The 13717-nt window shown below is 41.0% G+C and overlaps 1 protein-coding gene across 2 annotated transcripts in view; it reads left to right on the plus strand.

Annotated features, from left to right (window-relative positions):
• Positions 1–13717, plus strand: part of LOC128860193 (regulating synaptic membrane exocytosis protein 1) — a 265936-nt gene that overhangs the window by 20530 nt on the left and 231689 nt on the right. The window lies entirely within an intron of this gene.

The raw sequence follows: 13717 nt of genomic DNA on the forward strand, positions 1-13717 counted from the left end.
GCCCGCGTTACCATTGTTATCCATGCAAGCAGGGAGGCTATGCGAGGTTTGACTCTACGCTTCATGAGCAATAGAGTTCAAGGCCAGGACAGGAAGTAGTCAGGATTTCCCAACTGAGTTTGCACCACCAACTTATTGGTGACGTATAAGGAATGTACGCGAAGGCTTGCCAGAGTTCTAACGGGACGTAGGGGATTGTAGCATTTGCTTATCAGCCATTTGGTTGAGGTGCCACTCTCCTGTACGAGGCGATAGAATACTAATTTCACCAGCCCATAGACTTCATAATCTGAAATATTTTCCAGTATACCGTAATCAGGAGCTTACTGGTCTTGATTCTGATGAGCTCTACATCCCTGCCGCTGGAGGAACTTGGGGTATATAAGGGTTTACGAGTCGGGCCCCTTCCTCTCCTATCGGATTTTAGTCGCCTCCTCGCCAACAGGCATGTCTTACCGCGGATATATTATTTTACCCGACCTGCTGACGGTAATGGAGGTGATTGCGAATCGTTTTATGATCGCAGTTAATTTTTTTCGTCAACTTACTACAGGTTTGGCCACCGATATCCTTCAAAATTGATTTGAGACATTCTTCATAGAATTCAGAAGGCCTTCCACCGCGGAGCGTTCATCGACGTCATAGTCGCCATTTTTGAACTTTGCAAACCATTTCCGTGTTGTACACTCGCCTATGGCACCTTCTCCATACCTGTCGCAAATGTCCCGGGCTACTTCAGCAGCTTTTTGCATTCGATGAAAAGCAAAGAAGAGCAGATGTCGAAAATGTTGACTTTTCCCTCCTGTGTATTCTATTTCTAAGCCTCAAAGCTCATAAATCATTCTGTTATATGATTTCCCCACCTAACCGAGATTTTTATTATAGATTTTGGTCAAAGATATTAAGTCGTTTCGAGAATTTTATGAGAGACTCGATTTTCAGGTCCGAGAGGACTGAAAGATTGTCAATTGTTGGAGAGCCTAGATGAACGAGTCGACTTCTGGCTAGACCGGGACAACTGCACAGCAAATGCCTGCTCGATACTTCCTCATTTTCGTCCTCGCAGTATCTGCACAGGTCGTTTTGAGGAACCCCGAGCCGACGTGCATAAGTGCCTAAAAGGCAGTGACCGGTGATAAGAGATATTATATGCCTTAGTTCGTGTTTCGAAAGACTTATAAGGGTTCTTGTCTGTTTCAGATTGTAGGATGGCCAGATTTGTCTGGTCGTTACGCAAGTAGTTTCCACTCGCCACCTCCGATCAGCAATGCTGTGAAATTCTCGATCAATGAGCAATTTGCATGTTGAGAGCGGAATGTGGATTGTGGGTAAGTTACTAACATTTGATTGCGCAGCTCCAGCTCTTGCGAGCTCATCAGCTTTGCTGTTACCTTCGAATCCACTGTGACCCGGTATCCAGATAACTTGGACAGAATTCTGAACACTTATTTCGTTAAGAGATAAGAGACAGGATCGAACCACATCTGACTGGGTATAGGAGGAGCTGAGTGCTCGAACGGCTGTTTGAATGTCAGTGAAAAAGCGGATATATTCAAGTGATATTCTCGTTTCTAAGATAGTTTTCGCAACATGCCAGATAGCGCATACTTCCGCTTGGAATGACAAACCCATTCGGCTAAGGCGGCCGAAAAGAAGAAATAAATAAAAAATTAAATAGCTCAAAACTACAACTAACCGAGTTTTATAGAGCAAAAGAGTTCTATGGAATGAATATTTAAATTATATTATATAAAATAGAATACAATAGAAATTATAAAACCACTATGGACTTAGTCCCAACCCAATAAAAATTCCAGCGTGTTGCCGTTATATGAAAGCAACTAACACAAAGCAAAACCAAGATTTTTTGTTGCATATAGACGAGAAATAGTATTTCATTACAGACCCTATCTTTATTTCGCTAAGTGAATGCATTATTTAATTTTGAATTCATTGGGATGCAGTAATACTAAATAAATAAAATTAAGCAAAACAAACTCTAAAACTTAAATTTAAATCTAATTAATTTAAGTGGACCAAACTATACCGCCTGCCATTGGATACAGGCCTCTAAATCGATAATTTTTCACTGCCCCTCTGTTAAGCTAAATGCTATAAAATTTTACTCTTATGCTACATGCAGCTGTGTGTTGGACTTACTAGGCGTTGCCCACTTCTGTTCACTGAGCTTGAATACCATCAGTTTGGTACGATAAGCGGGGCTTTAGCGGAGGAATTAAAATCCGCCTGTTTGCCTAAATCAACATGCTGGCATAAATTTCTAACACAAACAAGCAAAAGTAAATATTCTCGACTTTCTTAAATTCGACGACAAATAAGCAAAAACGTTAAATGGATTAGGATAAGAAAAGTAAAGAATGAAAAGAGATCAGCAGGATTCTTACGTTAAGCGCTCAAGGTGAAAATGGCATCGCCAGCATCACAAAATTGCGCTTCATCTTACAAGCGTCTCAACGTTTGGATACACGCCCACTGATAAGATAGTAACATATGTATGTGCATAAATTGTACATGTGTGTGTATGTGTGTTAAGCGGGTATGCATAATCGTATAAAAGTATGTTAGGTGGCGATATTGATAGCTGGTGAACTGCAAAAACTGTCTGCTCATATTACACAGCCTGGTCGAGATGTAGTACTGTTATGGGAAGATGTTTATCACAGAATCCACATGCATATGATTTTATTTTCACTTCCTTTTTTGTTTGTTTGAAGATATTGGTGGTTGATTTTTATTTATTCATTTCTGTTACTAAAAGTAAAGTTGAGTTAATTTTTAAGTAAATTCCGTTCTTATACAGGGTAGCCCATGTGGCTTTTGGAATTCAATTAAAAACTATTGGGTATGGTGATTAAGTTTCCGTCCTTCCTACGCCAAAGTTACGAATTGTTTAAACAATTGATGTTATGATTTTATTTTGAATGATATTATGAGAAGTACTTGCCATTTGAAGCTACAACTTTACTCCATCCTTCAGGCAGCATACGGATTCCTCTGACGAAAAATTCGAGTTCTTTTGACTTTGTCCACTCAATAAGCCAACTGCCAACGCTCTCGTAAAAAGTGAACCGTTGTCCAATAAGGGCTGTCTGCATTGATCGGAACAGATGGTTATCCGAAAGTTCAAATACGACGCGTGGGGCAAGATTTCCCAATTCAGTTCATCTAAATATTTCTGGACCGATTTAGCAACATGTGGCGGACGTTGTCGTGCAGCAAAATCAGATTGTCCTGTCTACCGTCCCATTCTGGCCGCTTTTCTTTGAGCGATCGATTCCAACGCATTAGCTGCGGTCGGTAACGTTAGCCAGTGATGGTATCAGATGGGCGAAAGAGTTCATAATAAATGGCACCCTTCTGATGCACGACATAACCTTTGAAGCATGAATATTTTTTTCGCTGTCGATGGGCCTGGCTCAGCTGGCAGGCTCCAACATTTTCAACGCTTAGGGTTATCATAGTAGACCCACTTTTCATCGCCAGTGACGATGCGATGCAAGACACCTTTTATTTTCTGCCGTTCAAGAAACATCTCACACGTCCCCAAACGTCTCTCGATATCCCTCTTCTTCAATTGATGTGGCACCCAGTTACATGCTTTCTGGGCCATTTTCATTGCGTGCAAAATTTTATGGACGGTTGATCTGTCAAAATCCAACTCTTTAGTGCACTCCTTTTGGGAGCATAGGGCCTCGACAAGACTATTCCATCGTACATGGTTCTGTGCTGTTGTTTCGGCACCGTCCCATTAGATGTCGGCATCTGCTAGTTCGTGTAATATCAATCTTCTCCAAGTGTTTTTTGGTCGACCTCTGCTCCCTTGCGGATTCCACTCCAGTGCCATTCTCGTCATGCTATTTGGTAGTTTTCTAAGCGTGTGACCTATCCATTGCCACGTTCTGCGTTTGATTTGCCATATGATGGGCTCCTCATTCGTTGATCTCCATAGCGCGTCGTTGCTGATGGTGTTTGGCCAGAATATTTTACAGATGATGCGATTTGTTGGCGAAAGAGTGTAGCCTCTGTGTGATGGTGTTAGAGACCAGCCATGTTTCGCTTCCGTACAACAATACGGACTTCACGTATGACCCGAATATTCGTAGTTTAGTGGGCTTGGAGTTTTGCGAACACCCCCATACTATATGCTTCGCCTGAATTCCGCCCTTGCTTTGTTTAGCCTGCAGTTGACATCTTCATCTGCGCTACCATCTGCCCTGATAATGCAGCCGAGGTAGTAGAACCTTTCAAAAATTTCCACCGGGCATCCGTTAACAAATATCTGCCTTGCGTTATTGTGGTTAACTCTCATGGCCTTGGTCCTGGCGATGTTGACCTCCAGGCCGACAGTGCATGCCAGCGCGACTAGTTTGTCCGCCTTCGCTTGCATGTCAAAGAATATGGGAAAGAAGAGGCAGATGTCATCGGCGAAGTCCAGCTCCACAAGATGCCTGGTGAAACTCCATACGATGCCTTTTTTGTGCAGGGTCAGTTGGCTCATGACATCATCAAGGACGATGGCGAAAAGAAGTGGCAACAGGGGACAATATTGCCTTACGCCTGCATTGGTAGAGAATGGATCGCTGATATCGCTTTTGAGAAGCACTGCCAGTTCGGAGTTCTCGTAGAGGGCTTTAATGAGGCGGATTATGTTGGCGGGAACTCCCTTTCTACTCAGTGCCAGCCATATTGCGTCTCGTTTGATAGCGTCGAACGCCTTCTTAAAGTATTCACATACACACCTTCAAATCACCAGTATATTACTAGACCGCACACAAAAATAGTATCAGCAGCGACACCTCTTTTACGAGGGCAGAAACTTATTCCCATACCCAATAAGTGTATATTTTTGTATAAGCATTTAACTGCAAATACGCTCGGAAGTCTTTTATGATTTTGTACACGAAATAGTTTTTTTCTACTTCCCTTTTCGTGCTCTTCGGGTGGGTATCGTTACTTTGCGGGTTGCCAACTCATAACTTTTCGATCTGTAAGTAAAGAATTGAAGCAAAATATCATGAACTGTAAAATTTATTGCTTCAGGCAATACTTCTGAGGCACTACTTCTGCCTCAGCTTGTTTATTAAAATCACAAAATTTCTTAAATAAGTTTTACATTTATGTCTCGGAAGCGAAAGTGTAATGCTACTAGGCTTCCATTTTGCTAATGCAACAATTTCACGCATCCTTACTCCGTATATGTACGAGAATGTATCTATATTAGCATTTGCTATCCACCTACACACATACATACATTTCATATCCGCATGTGGTCTTGTTGTTTGCTGTCAGCTGGCTGAAATATTTGCGGCTTACATTCCCTAGAGATTGCACACATAAGCAAAATTTTCATCAAACAGCATGCCTTGGCTTGCAAGTAAGGGAAAAATCAAAATCTAATTCTTAATATCTGGTAGTTGTGAAATTTTTCTAACAACATAAGCTGATAGATAACTCAATATTGCAACAGGAACATAGAGAGAGATTCAAAATTGAAATTCCAAATATGTGTAGGAGTAATGCAATGAAAATCCAAACTAGACGACTAGCATTTGACATGGTTGATAAATGGACGCAATTATACTATGTAGTTCAACAGCGAGCAGACGGTAACCACCTGCAAAATGACTAGTTAGAGGTGAGTGCAAAGAAGGATTTTTTTAATAATACTTCTGTATAAACCGCAATGCTTCAAACGTTAGGGAAACAGGAAGCAGTAAGGATTATACGAATGTAGAAGATGCGCACGGCAAATGAGGACAACTTGAAAGAAAAACTAATGAATTTGATTATTATTTTGCTCAACCTTAACTTATTTTATATATATAATTAGCCCTTACACGCTTTTTTGGCTGTTTAGCCGAGCTCTACCGCCTATTTATCACGAGCGTCTTAATGTTGACTTATGTTTCACGAATGGAGGGACTTACAGTTTGAAGTCGAACGGCAGTCATTTTTTATGAGGAGCTTTTACATGGCAGAAATACGCTTGAAAGCTTGTCATTGTCTGCCGAGAGGCGACCGCTATTTGACTTATTATAGATCTATAAAATCTAGATATAATATATAAAAATGAATGTTTGTCTGTATGTCATCGATGAACTCAAAAACTACTGGACCGATTATTATAAAAATTGGTATATACATATATGTATTTTTCCACGGAGAAGGTTTATAGAGTGTGATCATTGATGCCACTTGCCATCAGGTGGCGCTGCATAGTGGCAACTTCTGCGCTATTCAACCGATATTAGCAGCCAGAAAACATCGATGTCAATACCACCAACTTCAACATTCAGCATGGAATACCCAGTGAAACGACAACATATAAGTCCATGAATATAAGTCGAGAATCAAGACGAAGTTGTCAAATATGCAACTGAATTCTTGAATTCGCTTGATTTGCCAGGCATTCCGCCGCACGTTCTTGCATTGAAGATTGGCGTACCCAGCGTACTCTTCTTCGAAACATAAACCCACCACGACCTTGCAACGGAACCAGACTCTCAGTCAAGAAAATGATGAACAATGCTATCGAGGCAACAATTTTGACTGGAAAATTCAAAGGTGAAGACGTACTGTTGCCACTCATCTCAAAGATCCCGACAGATATGCCATTCGAATTAAAACGTTTACAGTTCCCGGTGCAACTCGCTTTCGCAATGACTATTAACAAAGCACAAGGACAATCGATACAAGTCTGTGGATTAAATTTGGAGAATCCATGCTTCTCCCATGGACAGCTCTATGTGGCTTACTCACGTGCCGGAAAACCTTTTGATTTATTCGTCTACGCACCAGATGGAAAAATGTATGTAAATGTGTATCCCACAGCACTTCAATGAACATCAAATTGAAACTAAACTTTGTAATGTCACAATTTTTACGAAAGAAACAAAAGCAATAAAATGGTTTAGAATGAATTAAATATTTGTGTACTGATTTTTCTGTAAAATTATTTTTCTTAAATTTATTTTAATTGTTGGCGTAGCAACGCCCGCCGGGTACAGCTAGTAATGTAATAAATTTTCTATTAGCTGCAATAACCTACTCGATCTGAATTCGGAAAAAATCGGATGCCCAAATCAAATGCTCCATATTCATATTGATTATAGCGGTATTAATTGCAGATGTCAGCGGAAGAATTGAGCTATTAGGTTATTTATTGGTTTTACGCTCAACTATACCCCATGCATTATAATCAGGGGATTAAGGCCTAAATGGTTAGGCAGTCTTAAGTTCGGTGTTATGTAGCCATGGAAATTTTCTGCCATCTAATCTTGTGTCGTCTTTGCTTTGCGTGAAGGAGCAGAGTCATGCTGAAAGATATGCCCGCAGTCACTGTATATGCTATCAAACCAGGGTTTCACCACTGTCTCTAGAACCCCAATATAGTGGTAGCAGACATTCACTCGAAATCATTGAGGAAAAAAATGTGGTGGCATGACAGGTCCCTTATTGCTCACAACACCTAAAGCCATAATAGTCACTGGAAACTTCATGTGCATGACAACGGGAGCATCTCTAGGCTTGAAACATAGCCCTTTGTCATTCACGTAATTTCTGCAGTTGATTTTTAGGTCTTGGCCTTTCGTCAGAAAACCCCCATATCGTCTCAGGCGCTTCAGGGTGTTTACTTTTGCTTCGAAGGTGTTTCAATCGGTATGTTTTCGTTTTTGGTCTGATATAAACTGTCTTCTGCGCATAACGTTGGATCTATAGCACAGATCTTCATGTACAACTCGACGGATAGGACCCCCAGAAACACCAAGCTTCCTCTCAAGGGTCCCCAGTGATTTTAAAGGAGACTTGTCAATGATCGCTGACAGCTGTTGAATAAATTCTGAAAATCGGCCAATGTCAGAACGTTACTCGTGTTTTTTTTTATATTTTGCAACACATTCTGCATCGCCGCCTGTTGCCTCCAATTCACGGCGAAGCTTATGAACAAATGAACAGACTCACTTAGGAAAATTAGAGATGTCAAACTCGGTGTTATTTCTCATATTCCCATATAGCGACGATAGCTGCATGTCTCTCGATTTCCCGAGTTAAGTTGTAGTCCTCCATGGCTTATCAGAAAAAGAACGCAAAGAAAGGTGATGGTTTCGGAAAGTAATGCTATAGCATATATGCCTATATATGTCCATATGTTGGGTAGTCGAAAAAGTCTTTTCGTATTTTGTCAATAGATGTCGTTGAAGTCATCTATCTCCAGTGCTACCAATCACATTGTGTCATGTCATATGGTGTTAGAAAGTTGACATTTTAAGCTTCATTTAACCAAAAAAAAAATTATAAATTTGGAGAAGTAGAAAAACAGTTATAGCTGTTCAAAAATTATGGAAATTATGAAGAAATTCGCTATATTTTGAAAGGAAATAAAAAAGGAAAGAATGCCACACACGCCACCAATGAAATTTGTGAATTTTACGGAGACGATGCTGTATCAGTTCGTGTAACACAACAATTGTTCGCTCGCTTCCGTTCTGGAAATTTCGATGTGAAAGATGCACCTCGCTCCGGTCGTCCCATTGTTGAAAAAGTCGATGAAATTATGGAAAAGATTGACCAGGACCGTCACATAAGCTGCCATGACATCGCCAAGGCACTAAACATTCATCATCAAACGGTTTGGAACCATTTAAAAAAGGCTGGTTGCAAAAAGAAGCCCGATGTTTGGGGACCACATGAATTGTCTGTGAAAAATTTAATGGACCGAATTAACATCTGCGATTCTTTGCTGAAACGAAATGAAATCGAACCATTTCTGAAGCGAATGGTAACAGGAGACGAAAAGTGGATCAAATACGACAATAATGTGCGAAAAAGATGATGGTGCAAGGGTGGTGAAGCTCAACACATGGTCGCAAAGCCAGGATTGACCCCTCGAAAGGTTATGCTGTGTGTTTGGTGGGATTGGAAAGGAATCATCCATTATGAGCTGCTCCAGCCTGCTCGAACGATTGATTCTACACTTTACTGTCAACAATTGATGAGATTGAAGCAAGCAATCGAAAAAATAACGGCCAGAACTGATCAGCAGAAAGGGCGTCGTCTTCCATCAGGACAACGCTAGGCCACACACATCTTTGATGACTCGGCAAAAACTGGGAGAGCTTGACTGGGAAGTTTTGATGCATCCACCATATAGCGCTGACCTTGCACCATCGGACTACCATTTGATTCGGTCAATGCAGAACTCTCTTAATGGAGTAAAGTTGGCTTCAAGAGAAGCCTGTGAAAATTACTTGATGCAGTTTTTCGCCGAGAAACCACAAAAGTTTTACACTGGTGGAATAATGTCTCTAGAGGAAAAATGGCAAAAGGTTGTCGACCAAAATGGTACATATTTGGTTTAATAAAGTTCATTATAAATAAAAAAAAAGTTGAAGTTTAAATAGTATTATATTTAAAAAATATTTTGAGATATTTAGTTTTTTAAAAATACTCGTAAAATCATATCAAATCGTATAAAAAATTTAAAAAGAACAAAAAAGATTTGTATAATATTTTAATTTATCTTCTTCTTTATTTACGCAATGTAACTACTCATACAAAAGTGTACATATAATATATATATACTTATATATTAGGGTGGGTCGATTTAAAAATCGCTCATTGCTCTGTGAAAATCGTATTCTAGAGATCAAAATAAGAAACTTTGCCGAAGGAACCATACCTCTAAAACGAATTCTGATGTCCCCCAATTTGGGTCGAACGAAAAATCCCTCTTTGACCCATTTAGAGTGCTCCAATCGAGTCCAAATGTATGACCGATCCCCACTAACTTTGGACGGCCGATCCACCCATGCCAGTGGCACACCCCCTGGAACTCCCCTGGGGGGTTCCCCATACAATCATTTCAAAATATCACCATTTTTGGCCTTTACATGAGAAAAGAAACTAAAAAGTTCGACCCAAATTGGGGGCCATCAGAATTCGTTTTAGAAGGACTTTACATAACACTTGACGAAGCGAATGTTTCATTGTATGTCAATTTCATGGCGGCAGAGCTCTTTTTTATAGTTGCAGATATAATAATATCTTTTTTTAACATTTATTACAATATTTACTTTTTAAACTCACAGAAAAAAAAAAAATAGTGATTAGTGACACTAATTGGATTAGAATTTATTTTGGCTACTAAGAACTACCATATTTTACTAACTGGTACATAAAAGGCCAATGTAATATTCACGCACATACTGACAGTTGAAATCTCGTAGTATGAGTAGGAAGCATCAAAAGCCTATCCCGGCTAGGGTTTCAACCCGAACAAAACCTTCTAACATGAAAGTACCCGATCCACCGGCACTACCGTCAAGTATTTTGACGGAAGGCGCTGTGAGTCTCAGGCACAACGTCAGTTACCTTTCAGTGTCACCACTCACTGTTAAAATCCTTTAAGGAAGAAAAGAACTATATCTTTGACTACAGGGTAACCACTCACATGAGTGTGTATGTGTTAGCGGGAAATGAAAATACGTGAAAATTAAGTAGCACTAACCTCAACTTATTCTCACACTTGCACCCTTCTAATAAACATACATGCGGAGCTTCGACTCTATAACAAACTACTTTCTAATCTAATCTCATCGCTAAAAAAGGGTTAAGAGTAAAGTTATAAACGCCATGCGTCCAACACAAAAGCCAGAGGGTTTATGTTCGACTTACAGGCAGCCCTTCAAACATACACTTGCACACGTACGCGTATATATATTATGTATGTACAAGAATTTTATTAGTTTATTCTGCGCGAATCCAATCAAGCGCACATAATAACAAAATTCTTTGCTTTACGCGGTCTTGCTATTAACTTCCTTTCAATAAAGGGTACTTGTTTGAGACACATAGAAATATTTATTGGGATATCACTGAACTGTTCAGTGGAGGACTATAACTTAACTCAAGAAATTTAGAGACATGCAGTTATCGGCGGCGATGCAGAATCTATTGCAAAACGCAAAAAGAACGAATAACCTTTTGACCATGTCCCATCTGCAGAATGCTTTTTTTCTGATGAAAGATCAAGACCTAAAGACCAACCGAGAAAATGATCAGAATGGTAAATGGCTATGATCCAATCCGGCTGTGTTAGCTGCTTAATGCTGCAGATGAAGTTTATCAGATTTTGTCTATCAAGGCCTGCTATGTCAGGTTATGACCAGGTAGCCAGGTTAGCTTTATATCAAAGAGTTGGGATGCAGTCGAAAGTGAAACCAGGCATTTGCTGACCAGTTTCGAGTGCACCATAATAGAGCCCAGGGCCTTACTTGCTGCTTGGATATCGGAGTAGATGTTTACCTCCTAGTTATTTTGCAATTAAGTAGCCAATAAGCTGCTTTTTTGATTGCGGCAACCTCTGCTTGAAACATACTGCAGTGAACCGACAACCTAAATTTGAGTCTGAGTTTCTTTGCAGAATACTCGTCCTCCAACCCTACCGTCCAACTTAGAGCCAGCCGTGAACTAGTTAACCAAGCCCTGTCCCCAAGTGTTGCACCCAACCCACTCCTCCCTTGATGGGATGTGAGTGGAGAAAGTTTTGCTTGGACTAAGCGAGGGTGCACACTTGTCCGTTGTTGGGGGGAAGATACTGAGGATACTTGAGACTCCGCAAGTGAGGTCGAGCCTGAAGCCCAAACCTTTCAGCCTAATTGCAGTACATACAGCGGCAAATTTGCTCGAAATATCTACAGGTACCACATTTAACATTATATTAAGCACCAGAGTAGAAGTGGTTTGAAACCACCCAATAATTCCAATGAGTGCAGACCGTTGGACTCTCCCCTGCTTCTTAACCGATGTCATCTCTCCAGTGAGTTCCACTGAACAACTACGTTCAGATCAAATCGTACAGGGTATCTAAAAACTTTCCTCTGACAATCAGTGCCGTGTCGTCCGAGTAGGCAATCATCCTACAAGCGCCCCCGAGGAATTTCGTTTCTTATGTGCAGGTCAATCAGTCTCTCAAGGGTTTTCAGCCAGAAAGATGAGAGACTGATTGAGACATGCCTGAAATCCTTAGGCGTGTGAGCTCTTGCCTGCTTTGGGTGTGAACACACCCTCACAGCCCTCCAAGATACTGGGATGTAGACCTTGGCTATGCAGCTCATATAGATAAGGCTCAACCAGCGGCATGACACTTCCGCCATCTAGATCAGGCGATTTAAAGGGCCGGAAGGAGCCAATGGCCCAAGGCAAGTGACGCTTATCCAGCAGCCAGCCCCAGCTCCGGCGACAGTTTGGTGTACTTCCCCGGTTGGTGCTACTAGATACTGGATTCGTCGGAAAATGAGCGTCGAGAAGGAAATTTAGTGATTCCTCGCCGCTCATCGCCCAACATCCCGATCGCCCCTCAGGTATTCCAAGGAAGCGGAGTTCCTCGTAAGTGCTCGTGTAAACCTTGAAGATTCATGACAGCCCTCCACAGTTCTACAGAAGCTTCTTCAAGAGTTCCACTTGGCCTTCTAAATTTCGGACTTTTAGATTCCTAGCCTTAACTTTATACAGTTTCTATCCTGAGGGAGACTTGATTCTTTTAGTTCTATTAAAAAGGTGCCTGCACGAAACCCTAAGCTCAGAAAGCTGAGCTGTTCACCAAGGCGGTTCTTCCTTCTTAGGGCTGGAGCTTTCAAGAGCCTTATTGCAAACCAGATCACTGAGGGGGAGAAGGCTTAGCAGATTTCTGCCGTATGTATCTCAGTCCATTCTCTTCAGATTCCAGTAGGAGGATCTTTTTGGACGGGTTTCAGTGAGAGAGAATTGAATATACCTGTGGTATGGAAAAGGAATGAGTACTAAGCACCCTTCAATCGGAAATTCGGTGTAACAATGAGGAGGAGGCTATAGTGAGATCCAGAGCCTCTTCCCTGATTGCAGTAATAAAAGTGGGGTTCTTCCCCTCTTGCAAATAAACAAGTTTTCGTTTAAGAACTTCGCCCGCAGGTGGGAAGGGAATTCGCGTAAGCGGCTATAATAACGCCGGTTTTCCTGCGTCTCGCTTCAGCTAAAGCTTCTCTCAGCGTCATCGGAGTTGGCTCCACCTCGTCCTCATGCACCTTACAGGCCGACATCAGCCACATCTTTCCGACAGGATCCGCCAGACTCGCAGTCAGAATGTCTTCATTGCTGAAATTAGGCAAAATAAATGCATTTAGTTCCTGATGAGCATACAAGATATTGGTTTACCTTACCCGCTATGCGCCATCAGTTTGTACTTTTTCGTCCCGAGTCCAGAATTACCACGCCTCCTGGGTCAGAACTATATCAGCCCCGCCTTGTTCAAGGTAGAGCAATAGGTTAGCGGACGTCACCTTAGAGTGCTGAAGATTTATCTGAAGAAAAATAAACTATCTTAATGGTACAAACCTTTTTTGATTCAAATATGTTGAGTTTTATTTAAGAAAAACTCCGTTGTGGCTCTAAACAAACGCCCGTTACATTTTTACGTGTGACATTTCCGTGCTGTTTTTTTTTTTAATTTTGAACCCAAATTATTGCATCATAAAAGTGCCCTTTAGCAGCCCTAAAATAGACCATTATCTATTCACAAAGCATTTGTATATCTAATGGATATCAAGCAAGGGTTCTGGCCCCCATACGCATGCATAAGTATACGAATATGAGCATAATTCAGCAGGGCTATGTATGTGTAACTGATTGTACTATTCATTCGTATTTCAGCATTAGGTGG

This window comes from Anastrepha ludens, chromosome 4, assembly GCF_028408465.1.
Source record: "Anastrepha ludens isolate Willacy chromosome 4, idAnaLude1.1, whole genome shotgun sequence".
Classification (NCBI taxonomy): Eukaryota; Metazoa; Arthropoda; class Insecta; order Diptera; family Tephritidae; genus Anastrepha; species Anastrepha ludens.